The sequence below is a fragment of the Canis aureus genome, chromosome 11 (assembly GCF_053574225.1).
Source record: "Canis aureus isolate CA01 chromosome 11, VMU_Caureus_v.1.0, whole genome shotgun sequence".
NCBI lineage: Eukaryota > Metazoa > Chordata > Mammalia > Carnivora > Canidae > Canis > Canis aureus.
The window spans coordinates 12,549,139-12,568,580 of NC_135621.1; the positions used below are offsets into that span (position 1 = coordinate 12,549,139).

At 37.3% G+C, this 19,442-nt stretch overlaps 1 long non-coding RNA gene across 10 annotated transcripts in view; it reads right to left on the reverse strand.

The window, feature by feature from the left end:
• The window catches only part of LOC144323369 (uncharacterized), a 50,225-nt gene that overhangs the window by 15,523 nt on the left and 15,260 nt on the right, over positions 1 to 19,442 (reverse strand). For 6 of the 10 annotated variants that reach the window (XR_013388786.1, XR_013388790.1, XR_013388788.1 and 3 more), the window contains 4 exons: positions 16,234 to 16,303; positions 11,680 to 12,219; positions 10,668 to 10,793; positions 9,710 to 9,846 (listed from right to left, as the gene is read on the reverse strand). This is a non-coding gene — a long non-coding RNA (uncharacterized LOC144323369). The remainder of the gene's footprint in view (positions 1 to 9,709; positions 9,847 to 10,667; positions 10,794 to 11,679; positions 12,220 to 16,233; positions 16,304 to 19,442) is intronic. The other 4 variants (XR_013388789.1, XR_013388792.1, XR_013388791.1 and 1 more) reach the window with 4 other exon arrangements.

Here is a 19,442-nt window from a genome sequence, read left to right on the forward strand (position 1 = left end):
ATCCAAATGGGTTAGTGTCTACAATATCATTGTTAAGACATATGCCAGCCATACCGGAGTCTTTCTTCATTCCCCATCCACTGTATTGTTTTTCATTTCAGACGTTCTTTCTAAGAAACACCATTTTCTTACATCCTGAAATGCATCCTTTAGATATTTACTTAAGAGTGGTCTATTGGTGGTAAACTCTCTCGGCTTTTCTTTTTCACCTTTAGTATAAAACTATAATTTTGCTTTCTTTCTTGCATCACCTTAAAGATAATACTCCATTTCTCCTGGCTTCCATTGTTGCTCTTGAAAAGTCATCTTTAAGTCCAATTGTTGATAATTTGCAGGTAACTTGTCTTTTCTATTTGCCTTTAAGATATTTACATTAAACACTGGAATGCTCAGGCCCCTTCTCCTGTCACCCCCTTTTATGGATATTTCAGCCAGTCTCATGTCTATAAATACCACTTATGATGACCCCAAAATCATACCTCCAATCGAGACTTCTCTCTAGCTCCACAATGGCATACCCAACTGTCTAATGAACACCTCCTCTTGAAACATCTCAAACATAAAAATGCCTAAATCTGAGCACATGGATTTCACTCCTTTCCCCAAACATGTTCTTCCCTATCTCACTAAATGACAACACTACTTTTCCATTATCTTAAGAAAAAAAGTAATCATTTTCCTTAGACTCCTCCTTCAGTTCTTCAGAAATTTCATCAGCTCTACATTCAAAAATAATTTTTTTAAAGCTGTCCTTTCTTAAGATTTTATTTATTTATTCATGAGAGACACACACAGAGAGAGGCAGAGACACAGCAGAGGGAGAAGTAGGCTCCATGCAGGGAGCCCAACGTGGGACTCAATCCCGGGTCTCCAGGGTCACACCCTGCACCGAAGGCAGGTGCTAAACCGCTGAGCTACCCAGGGATGCCCTCTACATTCAAAATTTATACAAAATTCAATCCCTTCTTGCCACCCACACTGCTCCAAGCAACCACCATGTTTTGCTTGGATCATCACAATAGCTTCCTAGATGTTCTCCCTGCTTTTATACTTGGCCTTCCTCCAATTCATCTATTCTTAACATAGTAACAAGAAAAATGTTGTTACCCTGTTATCTCTGAATCAGATAATAGCACATATCTACTTAAAAGCCTTCAATGGCTTTTCGTTTGTCTCTGAGTAAAAGCAAAGTCATTTCAATGGTCTACACAACACTTACATGATCTGGCCCTCTCTACCTCTCTGATTTTATCTTTATCTCTCTTCCTCTTAATCATTTGGATCTAACCACACTAACTTTCTTGCTATCCCTTCAGCACACAAAGCATATTTATGCCTTGGGGCCTCTGCATATGCATTTGTCTCTCAGATAAATCAAATGACTCACTCACCTCTTCCAGGCCTTTGCTCAATTTTCAGGCTCTCAGGGCCACTTCACCTGATAGCTAAATTTAAGATAACAATGACTACCCCTCCAAGCATTCTCTACCTCCCTTCTCTGCTTAGAGTCTTACATAGCATTTATCACCATCAGATATACTATACCTTTTATTTATTTTGTGTCTAATGCCCTCCCCTACCACACAAACACCAGAATATAAGATCCATGCAGGGAGGGTTTTGCTTTTCTTTCTATCTTTTGATTATTGTATCCTTAATACTATAAAATTGTCTGGCACATGGTAAGTATCCAACTCAGTAAGTATTTGTCCAAGGAATGAATGAATGTTTTGCAGTTTCTCTAAAATGTCTAATTATGTATTTTTAAAACTTAATCTTTTCTTGAATTCTGAATGCAAATATGTATTTTATCAACATTACCAGATGATTTGTATGAATATTAAAACATACATAGCACTTCTCTAAGATGTATGCCTATGAGTATTTAGTCCTGGGCCACAGAATATACATGCTTTATAAAACGATGCTGAACTGCTTTTCAAAGTCATTATGTTGCTTCCTCCAATAAAGTATTAATAAACATTCTAAGAGTATCATCAGACCTCTTCAATTTTGTCAAATTAGTTGTGAAATGGTATTTCATTATACTTCTAACTTGCCTTTTCAGATTACTGATGAGGTTAAGCACACTCTTTTTTCATAGGCTTATTCACCCCTTATGTCAAATACCTACTTTTTTATTGTGTTAATTTACTAAATGAGTAGTTATCTCCTTATCAATTTTAGTGCTTTATACATTTGAGATACTAATGTATTGTTGGTAATACTGTGGTTAGCAGCTGCTCCCCTGTTATAGTCTATCCTTTTACTTTCTTATAGACTCTCTGATGAACAGTTCTTAATTTTAATGTAGTTACACATATCATTCTCATCCTTAATATTTCATGTTTTTATTTTAGAAATTTAAGATTTTAAAAATTCTCCCATATCACACAGTGATAAAAGTTTCTCCTAACATTTTAAATCGATTTTTCATATTTAAGCCCTTAATTCATACAAGAAAAAAACATTATGTATAGTGTGAGCTAGGAATCCAACTTCTTTTGTAAGCAATAGTCCCAGCACCATTTCTTAAGCAACTCTATCTCTCCCCAATGATCTGAAATGCCAACTCTGTAATACCAAGTTTCCATATATTGCTGAATTTGTGGCTGGCCTCTCTTCACTGGCATTGGTCTTTTTGTTTTAGTATACACAAATCCTACACTGTCTTAATTATTATATGTTTATAAGTTATGAACTCTTATAACCCACCTCGCTGTTGTTCTTCAGCAGTGCTGTGATTTTTCTTGGCCCTAATTTTCCATGTTGTTCATTTTAGAATCTATTTGTCAAGGTCCATTGGAAAAAAAAATCTGTGAGATTTCAATTAATATTTTATTGATTCTATAGATTAATTTGGAAAAGATTGGTATCTCTAAAATGGTGAGTCTTCTTATCTATAAATGTTAAAAAACACAGTATATAATATCTCCATTTATTTAGGTCTAATATTTTTCAATATGAAAGTTTATAATTTGGGCAGCCTCAGCGGTCTAGCACCGCCTTCAGCCCAGGGCGTGATCCTGGAGAACCAGGATCAAGTCCCACATTGGGCAGCCTGCATGGAGCCTGCTTCTCCCTCTGCCTGCGTCTCTGCCTCTCTCTTTCTCTCTCTCTCTCCCTCTGTGTGTGTCTCTCATGAATAAATAAAATCTTTAAAAAAAAAAGAAAGTTTATAATTTTCTCACATAGGTTTTATGGATCTTTTTAATGGTCTTCATACCTCTTACTCATCTTTATCTTTCCTGGCCATCAATATCCAACAACTATAAAGTGAGTTTTACCACATTAAACCCGAGGCTCAAAAATCTGTGGTAACTACCTATTGCCTATAGGATCAAATGCAAACTTCACAGACTGGGATTTAACTGGCTCTGTTTACCCAGCCATCATCACAACTTGCTAGGACTCTACATCATTTGTTTACTTATGGTGGAATTAGTGTAGGAATGAAGAGCCCATTTACATAATATAAATAAAATTAGAATCAAGCCTTGACTCCATTACTTACTAACTTATGGCTTAGACAGAGTGATTTAGTTCTTGGGGTCCTCTTTTATAAAACAAGGAAAGTATGGATACTCACAGCATAGGACATTGTAAACAATAAAAGAGACAGTGAATGGAAGTTATGTGGCACTTGTAACTTACTAGAATTGCTATTATTGTGTTAATGTTATTATTGACTAATTAAAAATTAACAGATAATAGCACGTCTTCTCTAAGTAAATAACCATCATCATACCTATATTAAACTATCTTTTGCTTATTAAAGTGTCTTTCTGCTTTTTTTCTTTCCATACATTTTTAAACTTAGAGCAGAATCTGGAAGAGGAAATGGTCATACTCTAGATGGTGTGTCCCCCACACTGGGCTAGTGGTGAAGAGAGGAAACTAGAAATATGTAGGCCTAGGGTTTGGAGACCAAGCTAGCTTATAAATAACTCCTGATATACAGGCAACCAGCATCCCAAAATCATAATTACAAAAGCACACGCATAACAAATGCAGATGCAGTCCAAGCTGATTTCAACATGTAAAGGAAGCCAAGAGTAATCCATTGGTCACCAGAATGCAGGAATCACCTGACAATCATAATGCTAAGAGCCAGGTAAGTGGTGATATTGCTAGGACCTTCTTGAGTGCTTTATCCAGTGTTGAGGGCTGCTAATGGCCAGCCAAGTTGCTAAACTCCCTTCCAAAAAGGGCTGGGTTCAGAGTAGGGCTCCCAAAAAAGGAAATCGGTGTACCATCTTTCTTTAAAGTGACAAGAATTCAGCCATTCAGATCAAACTATCCTAGCAAGGGTAGACAAAAGACTGCAGCTTCTGTAAGTACTAAAGTTTGTTATTCTCTTGCTTAGCATTTGACTATGAAAAAAAAATGATTAGTGAAGCCCCAACACTATTTTCTTTTTAATAATAACTTTAGCCACATAGTAGTAAACTCCCTATTTTGATGATATATGACATGACATATCATGTGAAATTATGTCAGTCTGACAATGGTATGCCTTAGGAAATCCGTCCATTTGTAATAGGAATTCCCACCAGATGCAAAACTTGAATCCTAAGGAAAGAGGACTTGTAAGAGCTAATCAAGCTCCTGGAGTTCTGGATCACCAGTCATAGAAGGAACCTTGAGCCATGTGGCAGGGAGGCAAGGCAGACTAGGATCAAGGAAGAAGCTTCAGTGTGCCGTCTGGGTTCACTTACCATGAGGTCAAGTAAACTTATTACTCAAAGACTATGAAAGTATGCAGGGCTCATCTCTGATACACGGATACACTAGTACAGTGGATACAGGGTCTGCTTAGCAAAATAAAAACATTCTTTTAATAGATAATGATGAAGTCACTGGTTTTGACATTTAAGACAGATACTATTAACAGGGTAAGTGAAAACTTGTAGGTGGATATTTGTTCATTTGCTTTTTCTCTCTATTGCTTAAGATTGTTTAAGAGGACACTGAGCACAATGGAGGATCAGAGGAATGATTTGTAGAGAATCCTGAGGAGGCCAGAGATGGAACTAAGGGCACACAGAAGAGGATGAGCCCTAAACAGAAGGGAAGAAACCCCAATGTCACAAGGGCTAATTAAGCATCACTTTATAAATCATTCTCACCACTAAGACTAGGGACGAAAAGTAGCTGATCAAGAATTGCAGCAGTATTATACAATGATGGCATTCTATCTTGGGTATAGATGGTGATAATTTCTCCTATTTGTCTGGAATTCAGCAGACAAACTCAACCAGAAATGCATTCTTGGTCCTTAGTTGATAACTTAAAACCACGTATGAATAGTGCTGGGGCAACAGGTCAGCCACGTGCAACAGGATGAAACAAGACCACTATTTTACACCAAACACAAAAATTAACTCAAGATCTGAATGTAAGATCTGAAATTATAAATTTCCTACAAGGAAACATGGGCAGTAACCTCCTTGACATTGGTCTTAGTGATGTGTTTGTGAATCTGACTCCAAAGGCAAGGAAAACAAAAACAAACAAACAGCTCATCAAACTAGAAAGTTTCTGCACAGTGATGGCAACTATAAGCAAAACGAAGATGGAACCTACTGAATGAGAGAAGATATTTCCAAATCATATATCTGGTAAGTAGTTAATATCCTGCATATATAAAGAACTTATGCAATTAAAAAATTAAAAAAAAACAACAATAAACAATTAAAAATAGGCAGAAGATCTGAATAGAGATATCTTTAAAGAAGACATACAGATGGCCAACAGACAAATGAGAAGACATTCATCTTCACTAATTATCAGGGAAGTGCAAATCTAAACCATAATGAGGTATCACCTCATACCCGTTAGAATGGCTATAATAAAAAAGACAAGAACTAACAAGTGTTGGAGAGATTGTGGAGAAAAGAGAACCCTCACACACTGTTGATGGGAATGTCAATTGGTGCAGCCTCTATGGAAAACAGTATTCAGATTCCTCACACAGATCTACCATATGATCCAACTATTCCACTTCTGGGTATTTATCTGAAGAATGCATAAATATTAATTCCAAATGGTACATGCAAGCCCTACATTTATCGCAGCATGGTTTACGATAGCCAAGATATGAAAACAACCTAAATGTCCCTGAACAGATGAATGGATAAAGAGGATCTGGTATATATATATATATATATAATGAAATACTATTCATTCTTTAAAAAGAATGAAATCTTGCCATTTGTGACATGAATGGACCTTGAGTATATTATACTAAGTGAAATAAGTCAGATGGAGAAAGACAAATATTGCATATTCTCACTTATATGTGGAATCTAAACAAACAAATAATACAATACAGAAACAAGCTCACGGACACAGAAAACAGGTTGATGGTTACCAGAGGGGAAGCAGATTGGTGGGGAGTGGGCAAAATGGGTGAAGAGGCTCAATTATATGGCAGTGGATGGTAACCAGACTTTTGGTAATGACTATTTTATAATGCACACAGATACCAAATTATGTTATACACTTGAAATTATATAATGTTATATGACAATTTTATCTCAATTTTAAACAACACATACATTTGAAAAACAGATGAGTTTCATAACATTCTTGCTAAAATATCTGTAAACAGAGTCAAAGTCAACGGTCTAACCCCACCACAGAGGTTAGGGATTTTCCTCTGTACCTTACTTTGACCATTTATCAGTAACATGATAACCTCAAGAAAAAAAAAAAAAAAAAGGAGAGTGAGTTTAAAAATCCCACCAGAACTTTGGTTTTCTTCATAGTTTACCTGACCTCCGTATTATTTCAATGACAGCCATTTAGTGACAATAGCCAGGGTGGTGGCTGATAATTTTTCCCTCCTGCAAGTTAAAGCCAAAGCACTGTGGTGGGACCCACTGAGAAGTTTGCTTCCTGTCAGTGCACAGTTTGCTATGAGCAACCCTTGCTCTGGGCTGCCCGGGCCTGTGGTCTGAACTGTGTGACACTAACATTCAATTACGGTAAAAAGTCTATTTAATAACTGACATTTCCAGTAACTTCTTGTGCATTCAATAAGCCTTGAGGCTAATTAGAAAAGTTCCAGAGGATACTAAGAAATACTTTATTGACAAATAATTTACACTCCTTTCCTGATTTATTCTGACCAAAAATATTAAGGATTCTCCTTGTAGTTACTTAAGACATAGCTGGGATAGATGTGGTGGGGCTTTAGTATTTAAACCCTGGGAATTAAGGAACCTAGAACTATTTTTGTTGGGCAGAAAATACTTTGGGCTGCTGAATCCAGGTCTAGAGAAGCATGAGAACACCCTTTAGGTTTCCCATGGTCTAGTGACAAATATACATCCTCTGGTCCTTATATGCACTTTAATCGAACCACAATGGTTCCTAGTAACATTCTGATCTCCAGTCATAGGCATAGCTCAAAACAAAGAGAATTTGAGGAGCTCCCAGTTAAGGTAATCACTAGGATTTGCTTCTTTTGGGAACCAAGGTAAGTTTTTCCACAACCTTATCAGGTTCTAGATATAAGTATTCATCTGGTTAACAAAACAATTAGATATACCTTTCCTGATACTCTGAGTTTTCTTAGAAAGTTTGAATCATTTTTCTTTTCTTTTAAAGATCTTAGGGTGGGGGGAATATCTCTTCTCTTTCAGTTTTGATGGAGTTAGTCAGGGCGTAAAGATTAAATCAGAACTGGCCACAGGAACCCAGGGTTCTTGGTTTCAAAAATCAAGTGTCAAGCTGGAAGACTGGGTGGGAGAAATTTAACACATGCTCATCCACTTTTCTATTCTTCTCCAGAGATATAGAGCTAATAACTTTAAATGAAAACACCCACTAGATGCATAAAATTTTGTGGATAAATCTGTGGAGTTTAAATATTACTTTTGCCTGATAGGTTGGGAATAGCATATTATATTACATCACTTCACAGTTCACTATCAAATATATTGCTTCATTTGATGTGCAAACATTCCTATTAGGTAACCAAGGTACATATTTCCAAATTCATTCACAGATTGGGAAAAAAAAACAAAAAAACAAAAACGAAAGAGTTTAGTGACCCGACCAAGGTTAGGAGTTGGAAACTAAGCAATAAGGAGTGTATCATAAGATTTAGTCTCTTCTGACTATTCCAAAAATGGGAGATGTAATCTTAGGGATTATGTAATTTTTAAAAACTTGAAATATCTTTTCAGTAAACCATCTTTTGTATCAAGAAAAATCTCCAAATCTAACTTCTTAAAAGGACAGGCTAAACTGGTCTATGCTCTACATGGGTACAGCTATCCTCAGTACAACCCCTATACTACACTGAAATTTTCTCAACAAAATCTGTGATGACCTTCTAGTTGCCCAATTCAATAAATCACCTGACTTTACTCACAATTTTCTGACCTAACCTTCAGTTGAACCCATGGTACCATGTTCACATTCACAAAATTTCCTTCTTCTCTTTTTCTCAGCACCATTGTCTCTGTGTTTTCCTAGGCTAGGTATGCTGGAGCAACTGAAAAATCATTGGATTTGGAGTATTATCTGGGTTACAAATCCAGTCCTTCCACCTCCTAGCTTGGGGTCTTGGGAAAATAGACCTTAACAAGCCTTAATAAAAAATAATTAGTATTACCACTACGAAAGGGCAGTTTAGAGATCAGAGATAGCCTATGAAAGCAGGCAGAGCCCAGCCCATTAGAAAGCCCTCAGTGGATGGAGGCACCTCCTCAGACTCTTTTTGTTGAGCTCTTTCAGTGACCACACAGTAATACCAGGGTGCTGATACATTTCACATCTCTGCTCTTTTCACTCTGTATACCAGAGCTGCCCAATGGGACTTTCTCTGAAGACTAAACTTTCTATAGTCTATGTGTGTCTAATACAGTAGCCACAAGCCACAGGCAGTCTTTGAACACTTGAAGCATGGCTAGTACAACTGAGAAGCTGAATTTTTAATTTTATTTATTTTGAACTAATTCAAGATCAAATTTAAATAATCACATGTGACTAGTGGCTCCCATATTGGACAATGCAGCTGTATACTTTTTCCCTTAGTAGCTTCATTCCACTCCATGACTTCGGCCACTACCCCATACACAAAAGAGTTCCAGCTTGCTGTATTTATTTTGGGGGTGGGGAGGCAGAGGGAGAGAGAGAACCTTAAGTAGCTCCATGCCTAGTGTGTAGCCTGAAGTAGGGCTCTATCTCACAACTCTAAGATCATGACCTGAGCCGAAATCAAGAGTCAGACACTTAACTGACTGAGCCACCCAGGTGCCCCGATTGCCAGCTTTCTTCCAGCCTTCCAGCCTTTCTGCCATAACAGGGCATCTCAGAGGCACTTACTATTCATCATGTTCACAATGGAATTCATCAAATCTTCCTTCAAACTTGATCCTCCTCTTGGGTCCCAAATTCAAATCAATAGCACCACAGTCCAGCATCCAGTTCAGTCCAGATAAGTGTTGCAGTCATGAGCCAGGAGTTACTATATGGAGTCCTTTTCTCCACCCAAATTCTATGCCTATCAGCCCATAATCATCTGTACATGTTAAATATCCTTCTCTCTCCATCTGTGCTGTCAGAGGCTTAATACAAGCCCTCATTATTTCTGACTGAGATATTATGATGGAGTTCTAATTAGTTGACTTGTTTCCAGTCACACCCTTCACCCCGCACTCAATCAGCTTGGTTGTGAGAGTGTTCATTCACTCACTTGATCTTGTCTGGAATTTACCCAAAATCTTCCAGTGGTCCGTCACAGATTCACAGTGGTCTGACCCCTGGAAGTTCTCCAGGTTCATGTCCGATTACACATCCCAAAAGGAAAAGAGAGAGAAAGGGGCTGAAAGCCTATTCAAAGAAATAATGGTTAGACACTGGGAACATATAGTTTTACAGGTAAATCCTATCATAATTTTAAGAAAAAGTAACTAGAATACTAATTAAACTATGCCAGAGCACAGAGAAGGAAGAAAAGCTTCTAAATTATTTCTGTAAAAATCAGCAAAGTGAAGCCAAATCTAACAAAACTCCTATAGACAAAAACAAAAACAAAAACAAAAAAACTAGACGCAATATTACTTATGGCTATTAGGCAAAAAAAATAGTGAATGTTGGAAAATATTCTGCAGCACATTAAATAATATACCACAAAAAAGTGATCATTATTATTATAACACTACAGTTCTAAACATCAATGGGTGTAGGAAAGAATGGTTCTACTCCACGACTCCACATATTGATCAAACTGTGGTCACTTCATTGTGGTCCAATCTCAATGAGAGAAATAACTGCATTGTTATTCTATCTGTTCTCAGCCCATTATTATTAAAAAATAACTTTTGGATGGGGTCCCCCGCAGTGGAGTGGCTAAGAGCACTGCTCAGGATTCAGAGACTAACATCACGGTCTGTGTAACCTCTGGCTATTATGTCCCTAATATACTTTCCACTCAAACTCCTGATACAAAGTCCTCCTATCTCCCTTCCATAAGAATTACAGTTTGGTTACTATGGGCAACTTCTCCTCACCTACTATTCACACACAATTGATGATTAGAATGTAAGAGCTGCTATCTTAGCCTGAAACTTCATTTTCTGGATTGAGAAAAGGAAAAGTATAGGTATTTTTAACAGTATGAGAGAAAAGAAGGCATAAACTCTTTTTCTTACCTTCCCCTCAACCTTCCTTATTTCTTTTTGTTTCTCTCTCTACCTCCGTGTTTTTCCTTTTTTCTATCACTCTGACAGGTGATACAAATGTTATCATTTTTCAAGGTCACTTGTGGAATAAAATTTCTAGAGAGAAATCAAACCATGTTTTATGCCTAGACTCAATGAGATCAGCACTGGTAGAAACTCAGTATGCACGTGAGGCTAGCCAAATCTGCTAAAATGATATATAGAGGTTTTTTTACTTATGATCCAAGCTCCCTCCCTCAAAGTCACAGACAGCCTTGGTGCTGTCCAACCTTAGAAAGGACAGACTAAAAGTCTTGTACAAGGAAATTTATAAAACTTCCTACTGGTGTTCCAAGTATAAACATTATATCAAGTGTTCTCTCAGATAGGGATTTATGACAGGATTTTGTTAATCTTGAAATATTATGGTATTTCCATGAGCCTATCACCCTTGCTTGTTGAGCCAAACTGATATTTATGAATTAAATTCTTTAGATTATATTGTAGTTGAAGATCAGACTGGTATATATAAAACTTTAAAATACTTTTTATTGGAAGCAATCTTAAAATGCTAAAGAAATAAGTAGACATTTAAAAAATGTTTATTGAAAGTGGAAGGAACAAGGAACTCATGTTTGTGCCAATAATAATAATGCCTAACATTTATTTAAGCACATTACATAGATTATCTTATTTGATCTCATAGGTCTGATTGGGGTAAAACCTTAGCATCCAAAATTTGCAGGTAAGAAAGCTGAAATTGAGAGAAGTTAAGAAACTCACCTGAAGTCACCCAATTGGGAAGTGATGGGCTGGAATCCAAACCCATGCACACTTATCCGTGGCACAGCTTATGAGCTCAGGTTTGAATTCTTGGGTTGGAGGAGATGCTAATGCCATCTACATCATAGAAGACATGCAGCCTGGCAAGCTTTAGCTTCCTTATCTTTGTCATATCACCCTTAAATGTATCTATGTATGTGCTTACTGATCATGTACGCACCTCCTTCTCCACTGCTGTCCATGGAGCTAATCCTTAAATATGTGCACTTGACCCATCTCCTCCTCTACTTGGTATTTCTCCGTAACCTCCTATACCTTTATCTTCACTGTCTTCTTTTCCAATGACTCTCCCTTGAATTATAAAGTGTGAGTTATAGTCATTTTGAAGGGAAACAGGCTTCTCTCTCTATTGACTGTATAATCTCTTCCATTCTATTTATGGCCACACTTCAAGAAATAATAGCTTGCATTCCTTTTCTCTACTTTTTGACTACCGACCCACTCTCAACTCTTCTTCGGTATCAGCCTTTACAAGTCCTCTAAAATTGTTCTTAATAAAATCTAACATTATCTTCTATTCACTTTCATAGTCCAATAGATTTCAGGCCTTATCTCATGTCTGTAGAAATACCTGACACCATCCTTCCTTCTTGACATCTTCTCATCTCTTTCCTTCAATGACACCTCTCATTCTTCCCTTCTCTGCCTCCTTAGCTGTCCATTCTTCTCAGATGTTAGAGTCTCTAGGGTTCTTTTTTTTCTGAAAAAAAAATTATTGAGGAATAATTGACATACAATATCCTGTTAGTTTCATATGCACAACATAGTGATTCCACATTTATATACATTATGAACTGATCACCACAATAAGTGTAGTTATCATCCATAGCCAAAGTTAATATATTACTGACTGTATTCCCCATGCTGTACATCCCACCCCCTATTATTTATTATTTATCTAGAATTCTATTCTTAAACACCTCTTCCTAATCAACATGTTCTCCAAGGATGACTTCTTTCTCATGGAAAATTTCCAATGGTCTCTGGCCTCACTGCCATAATGTTCCAAGAGCTACTCAAACAACATGGATCAAACTAAATTAATTGTCCCCTGGATCAATTTCTCATACATTCTCTATAGTTTAATTATATAATAATCCTCTATTAGAAGCCAAAAACTGGAGTCAACATTGATTTTTTTTTCTCTTTTACTCCCTAGTCCATATGGGAATTTTGTATGCCTCTTTCTCTCCCCAATGACGCATTTTGCCTCAAGGCTTTATCTGCACTACTGCAAAAGCCCATTGTTTATTTTCCTGAACTTCTATGTCACGCTTCTTAAATCAACTCTGCATGTGATCAGAAGTGATACTTCTAAAACATAAATATTACTGTGTGTAATAGGTTGAATAATGGCATCCCCAAAGTTGTCCACATTCTAATCCCTAATGCCCATAAATATTTTTTGGGTTTTGTTTTGTTGTTGTTGTTGTTTTGTTTTGTTTTGTTTGAGAAAGAGTGTGCACATGAGGGGTGGGGGAAGGGCAGAGGGAGAAGGAGAGAGAATCCTAAGCAGGCTCCATGCTCAGAGCAGAGCTAGACGTGGGACTAGATCTCACAAACCTGAGATCGTGACCTGAGGCAAAATCAAGAGTCAGACACTTAACCAACTCAGTCCCTTAGACCCCCCCTTAAATGTTACTTTATAAGGAAAAAGAGACTTTACAGATGTGACTGAGTTAAAGATGGTGAGATGGGGAGATTATCCTGTATTATCTGCAAGCACACAATGTAATCACAAGAGTCCCAATAAGAAGGAGGTGAAAAGGTCCAAGTGTGTAGTGTGAGATGTGATAGAACCAAAAGGTTAGAGTGATGTAAATAATGGTCATGAACCAAGGAATACAGGCAGACTCTGGAAGCTGAAAAGAGCAAGAAGACAGATTCTTCCCTAGAACTTCCAGAGGAAATGCAGCCCTGCTGACACTTTGATTTTAGCCTAGTGAGACTGATTTTGTACTTCTTACTTCCATAACTGTAAGATAAAAGATTTGTTTTATCTTAAGCCATTAAAATATTTAAAAAATTTTTAAGGTTTATTTGAGAGGAAACACTTATGCATGAGCAAGGGGAGGGGCAGAAGGAGACAGAGAATCTCAAGCAAGCTCCATTCTCAGCATGGAGCCCAAAGCAGGGCTGGATCTCACAACCCATAAGATCACACCCTGAGTTAGGCGCTTAACTGACAGAGCCACTCAGGCATCCCAATAATACCAAGATTTTTAGGAGTGACTGGATGGCTCAGTTGATAAATATACAACTTGATCTAGGGGTTGTAAGTTCAAGTCCTACATCGGGTGCAGATGTTACTTAAAAATAAAATCTTTTAAAAAATGTATATCAAGATTTCTTACAGCAGCCATAGAAAATACATTTAAAAAACTATTTGGAAATTGAGGGATTCTCATTTCCTACAGGATAAATTCCAGGAAGACATTTTTAGCCTTTCTGGTTTTGCCCTCTAGGGAAACTTCTACTGATAGGAACCAAATTTCTTTTCAAAAGTTGATCCACATGGTCTGACAAAGAATTTTGTGCAACTTGTATGTATGAAAGTTTGGGAGGAGACATAATTTAGACACCAAAATGTTAGGGGTTGGTGAATATGAACAATGGCACAGAATACTTCAGTAGCCAAGATGTACTCACTACAATCACATGAGAAAAAAAATATATTTTGCCATTTACTAAGTAATTTTACTGTATCAATTCTTGGACTTTTGGATGTTGTCCCTTTTAACTGAATGTCTTCTCATTTTTTGCCTGAACTCCTTCCTACTTATTCTTCAAGATTCAGCTTAATCATCATCTCTACTGTAAATGGATTTTCACTGACATACCCTGGCACAGTCACTCATTTTCTCTGTGTTCCTAACTGTACATTTAATATGCTCTTTTACCATATCCTTCTCTGAATGCTAATAATGGAATGATCTATTTATGAATCATCCTTCCCATTAGACTACTTGCTTCTATGGTAGTATCCCAACATGGCTCTCAATGAACCTCAAATTCTGGTGTTCCTATCTTTGTGTAGTTCCCTCTCACAATGAGCCTTGGTTGACATATACCAGTGATATGCCATAGCCAGCTTGTGTGAGCTCTCAGGAATCAACTGTGCTCATCTCTTCCCAATTCTGTGTTGAATGGTGTTACCCTGGCTTGAAATCAGCAAAGGTGGAATTATTTACACTAGAAAAATCAGCAAATGTTACAAATTAGTGGAAGTTTTTTGTTTGGTGGGAGAGTCAATTACCCAATATACCTCTGCTTTTGATTCACAGTAACAAATAGAATGCAATGGAAAAGATTTTGTGTAAATGCTTGACTTAATTTCAAAGAGGATTAGAGGCTTCTACACCCACCCCTTGAACACTGATTTTTGCCACCTCATATCAGTTACCTGATAGACGGACATTTGAACAGGTCCATGTGAAGAAGAAGCCTTGAGATTATATAGAAAAAGAGAAAAGCCCACTTATCCTAGCATTCCAAGTAAGTCTCTGGATGGCTCCAGTCACAGCCACCATTTTTTTTTTTAATTTTTATTTATTTATGATAGGCACACACACAGAGAGAGAGAGAGAGAGAGGCAGAGACACAGGCAGAGGGAGAAGCAGGCTCCATGCACCGGGAGCCTGACGTGGGATTCGATCCTCAGTCTCCAGGATCGTGCCCTGGGCCAAAGGCAGGCGCCAAACCACTGCGCCACCCAGGGATCCCTCACAGCCACCATTTCACTACAACCACAAGAGACATCAACAAAGATCAGAAGAACCACCAGGTCACCTATAGAATTATTTAAAAAGATAAATAGTTGCTATTGTTTTAAGCCATCAAATTTGAGAATGAGTGATTAGAACTATTATTAAATTAAATGAACAGTTTCCCATGTCAAGAGCCATATGTCCATCTGTGTATCCACAATATCTAAACAAGTACCCAATGAGTACATGCTGGATAGAGTGGATACTGTCTCCTTTTTTTTTCTTCAGTACTTCCATAAAGTAGTACATACCCATCTATTTCATTACAATGAAGAAATATACCCTTCATAATAATATAATACTATATAATAATAATTAATGAAAGCAAATTAGTTCCTAACAAAGATAGATCCTTCCTGGACAAAACACTATAACTCCTTTCAAAACTCCACTGAAATGGCCTTCTAAAACGGACTAAAATGTCTAGCTTCTCATCTCCTGGTAAGTATCAAAGGTCTCTACTCTTCTACTTGACTTTCTTAAGGGTTTTCCTCCCATGATGACACCAAGGCAAGATTCCTGGAAGGAGGAAATACCTGAGATATCTGAGGTATGTAAAAAGAAAGCCTGTAATTTTGGTCTCAGGTGTGGTAGTAATCTAGTTTCTACTTCTGACTATGTGGTGCATGGCAAATGACAAAATCTTATTTTGAACTCTGAACTTCTATCTTTTTTCCACAATAAAATCTGTTTTTCTTTTACCTATTTAGTATTTTGTAACTTCCTATACTTTCTCCTCCTTTCCTTTGTTCTGGTCTCTTGTTTTTCATCCCTACATATGTTCCCTCTTTTATACGTTGCTATGCTCCCTAGCCCTGTAAATTATCTATTAAAAATTAATCATTTTGCAAAATGCATTACACATATCCCATTAATCCTTTTCTCACGCCCATGTGCTAGGTATTATTATTTGCAATGTATAGATAAGGCTCACAGAGGTACGTAACTGGTTCAAAATCTCAGCCAACAGTAGAGCCAGATGTGCAGCTGGTTCCAAATGTCCTCAGATCTGCACAGCTATAAAACACAAGAAGTGGGAGATTGGGGGAAGGGGTTAAATACAGTTAATGTATACCTTTAAAAAAAAGAAGGAAATTAAAGAAAACAAGCAAATGTATATTTTGCATGAAGAAACACAGAAACTTGTTAAACACTGTACAGATAGACTTACTCAGAAAAGACGTTTTCATTTCCACTTCTAATCTGGGGGTATATAAGGAAACTATTCTCTTTTTCTTAGAACCCTTACTCTGCAGGATCAAAATGAGCAAACGGTGACCACGTAAGTGAGAAAGTAAATTAAGATGTGCTTATAGTTGCATTCTTGTGACTGACATAAAACTCTGTACCACAGCCACTCCTTAGAAACCAGCTCATGGGATCAGACATACAGGCAAGCCCACTTCTAAATTCTGCATCTAGAGACCACAGTGTAGAACATACTTGTGAATTCCTCTGTACCCAACCTAGCTGCCACTTCACCATCGCAAAAGGGAACTGCCAACAGTTTCTGTCAAACTCACTGCTGTGGACTCCACAGCTGGCACAGACCTGGTCTACAGTCATAGGTGTCCAAGTCATACAAATGGTCTGGACTTGATGAAGAGGTGGGGATCAGAACTCTTTGGTAAGCTACGTTACCATCAAATGTTGCGACACAAGAAATGAGCCCAAAAATGTTTCAGGAAGGTACAGTTTTATCTTTGCAATCCATTTTCATGTGGTAGTTAAATATTAAGGCAAAAGCAATGTAAAAAATTACATAAAATTATAAAGCACTTATGAATAATAATGTCCTAAGTACTTGAATACTTATTACATGTCAGGAACTTCATACACCTCATCTCACTCCATCATTGCAATACATCGGTGCAACTGGTACTACTACCCTTTTCCCAGGAGGTAATCGGGCTCTGAGATGTTTAGTGTCTTTCTTAATTGCTAGCTAGTTAAGTGGGAGAATCAGGACATGAACCCTAGTCACTTGGTTAAAGAGGCAGAATGATATGGTGATTTAAGAAGCAGGACTCTGAACCCAGACTGCTACCTAAAAATTCCAGCTCTATCACACACTAGCTATATGACTTTGTTGAAGTTACTGTGCCTCAGTTTCCTCATCTGTAAAATGGGGATCATAATAGCATCTATGACATGATACTATTTTGTTACTGTTCGGATTGGGTTAATATATATAAATGTGTAAATATGTGTTATATAATATACGTAGTATACACAGCACCTGACATACACACTATCAAGCATTGCCAATTATTACTGATTCCCAATCCACTGTTTTATATCTACCACCATGTCCCCTTGTGTGCGTGTGTGTGTGCATGTGTTGGGGTTCTAAAATCTGGAATGGAGGTGGAAGGTAGCACTGAGAGAGAGGAAAGGACTGGAGATGGCAGCAGAGAGCTTCTGGCAGGTATGTTTAGGCTCTGACTCAATCACTGACTCAAAGAAGCTTGATGCAGCTCTTTGAAGGCAGGAGAGTAAGGAAGCCCTAAGTTCTATAGTCCTATTTTGAGACTAAATCAGTATAACATCTTCACCCAACCAAGAAATAGAGATTCCAATGTGAATGGTGTAGCTCTTACCTGAGGCTGTTCAACCCATTCACAGCTGATCAAAATAAAATCTCCAGAAGCTCTGAAAAACCTAATTACAATTCAGGTCATAAAGCTAATAATTTTCTGACCTCCCAAGTTCAAGATCTGCTCTATCTTGAATACTTTACCCACTTATATTTATAGAAATCTTTGTCTATATTGCTTTACTAATTTGTTATATAAAAAGTAGAATTAAGAAAAAGGATTTAACACTTTAAGCATACCATGCATATTGCCAAACTGCTTTCCAGAAAAGCTATGCCAAATTACACTCGTTCAGCCACTCCCATCTACCACTTAGTATCATGACTCAAAAAGGAAAAATCTTTGCTAGTGTTAAAGAAGAAACCTGGTTGATTTAACTTGCATTTCTTTTATTACTACTAATGTCAATTTTTTTTCTATTTGGAAGCTATTTGTATTATTTTTTTAACTATTTTTTTTGTCTTTAGTAAGCTTTTCTGCTGGGAGATTCTATTTTATTTAATAATTTATGCAAGATCTTTTTCTAGGGTAACAACATTGTTTCTTCGTTAGTTTGGTGGAAAATACTTTCCCAGTAATTCATCTGCATGTTAATTTATTTACCTTTTAATTTTTTTAACAGAAGTTTGGAGTCCTTCTCATAGGAATTCAGAAATAATTTTATACATTCCTATATCAAACTGAGGTATTTAAGAAATATACCACTCTTATTTTCTTTATATACAGAAAGGTCAGTTTTATCAGAATACAAGCTCTTCAAAAAAAGAGATCCGACCTATTCACTCACCACTGTGTTCCCAGCACTTATAACTGTTCTTAGCACGTGGCAGGAGTTCTACTTATTGAAGAACTAAGTGCACTGCTATCTTGCAATTTGCATGAAATCAGCAAATCAAACTCCCAAAGACTTTGCAAAAATAAAACAATTATTGCTGACATGCAAAATCTGCAGTGACAATGCCTGGGTTACTGGCTAAAATACATGTCATTATTAGAATATTAGAGTGCATAAAACTTGGGGCTTTTGGGTTTTTTGTATTTCTAATTTTTTCACCACATAAATGAAAATTCTGCATGTTACCTGAGATTTCCCTTATGAAAGTAGTTCAAAAATATACCTCCTCTTCCTCTTGATCTCCACTGTCATCACTTTAGGCTAAGCCTGCATCATCCTAACTTGGACTCTTGCAATGACCTCTCAACTAGTTCTCCACTTCCTCTTTTGATCTCTTTCAATATCTTTTTCTATACAGCTTGGAACATAAGCATCTCAAACCATCAATCTGATTATGACATTCCCTTACTTTCATTGCTTCCCACTGTTTTTAAGATAAAATTTAAAATCCCAAACCCCACACAATCTGGTGTAGCTCCATTTGGGGAAACCCAACCCCACCTGCTCTTGCTGTGCTCAGCCATGCAGTAGTAGCCATTTCAGTTTTCTGAACAGGTCTGACTCATTTCACCTGGGCCTCCCCACTGTCTGCTGCTTCTATCCAGGTGGCTCTTACACCCCCCTGCTTGGCCAGGTCCCAGTCATGTGGTCACTTTCTGAGCAT